The sequence below is a fragment of the Alosa sapidissima genome, chromosome 1 (assembly GCF_018492685.1).
Source record: "Alosa sapidissima isolate fAloSap1 chromosome 1, fAloSap1.pri, whole genome shotgun sequence".
NCBI classification, from domain to species: domain Eukaryota; kingdom Metazoa; phylum Chordata; class Actinopteri; order Clupeiformes; family Clupeidae; genus Alosa; species Alosa sapidissima.
Genome location: NC_055957.1, coordinates 21,449,770 through 21,451,092, shown reverse-complemented (window position 1 = coordinate 21,451,092; position 1,323 = coordinate 21,449,770).

The following is a 1,323-nucleotide window of genomic DNA, read 5'->3' as shown; positions in this document are numbered from 1 at the left end:
TGTTTGTTGTCGCTACATTGAATCTAGGAGGGACTCTTTAGGCTTACCCCTTTTACCTCTAATGGGCATAGACTAAATCCTACTATTAGGTTATCCATACATCACATCCGTTGCTATCTCTTGGGCCTAGCTATGCATGGCCACCATACTGTGGATGTATTGTAATTAGATTACAGTTCAGTTTAACCCAGTGTTAATTCCTGCCCAGGGTCTTCCAGTATATTTACAGTTTTTCTCAATTGCTAAAACACAATATCTGAAACCTTGCTCCATTTTCTTAAAACATTAAACACAAAACCTCCTCTTTAAGCACTATTTACAAAACTTCTTCTTGCAAAATGAAACTTTTGCCTCAAAACAGTTACCTCTGCTCAAAATGAAACTTTTGCCTTAAAACAGATTTACCAGTGCTCAAAACCAAACTCTGCTCTCAAATCACAAACAAAGTGAAAAAAATGATATACACTATCAAGCAGTCAGTAAACAATACGCCAAAAAATAGAAAACACATTGTTCAAAACATATAGGGAGAAATACAATTTTAATCTTTGTTTTGTGTAATTTTTCCATCATTGTCTTTTGATGAAAGACATTGATATAGAACCTCAAAATTGATCAGAAATTACTCCTTTGCTTTGTTCTTCCTCCTCATCCCCCACCTTACACACACACTTGTTCTCGTCCTCTCACATAGTTTCTTTTATTCATTGTCAGACTTTCTCATTCCCACCCTCAACAACCTGTTTGCTCTCTGAACAGGCTTATATTGGTTGTGTCACATCATTTGAAACAAGCGAAATCAATTTTGAGTGGTTGTGTTAATGTCTGCTTTATATTTGTATTTAATTGTTGACACTTGTGTTTAGTATGATGACATGTGCATTAGAGTGCAGAATGTGTTTTGAGAATGTGTTTAGAGTGTTACTGAAAAGTGTAAGTGAGATCTGCAAATTGTGTTTTACGTGTGAAATGGTTTGAGGTATTGACAACAGACTGAACAATTAGCTAAATGAGTTCAGGCAACTGAGAACTTTCTTCAGCCAATGGGTTTTAGTGTTTTAGCAATCGAGAAAAACATCAAATGTTTTGTACCACAGCAGACTTCCTTGTTAACCCACAAGATGCCCACTGGGGCTTCATTATTTTTGGGGAGTGTGCAGTCATAAATCTGTACAGTGACTGTCGTCAGTAGACAGCAGTTCTGTAAACATTTTTATTTAATGATTTGTATCCTCGGCTACATGATGGTATATCCCATCCTGTTGAGCCTGTGGTCCTTCCCACACAACGGCCATTGCCTCATTTTCCAGGCAAAGAACAGCC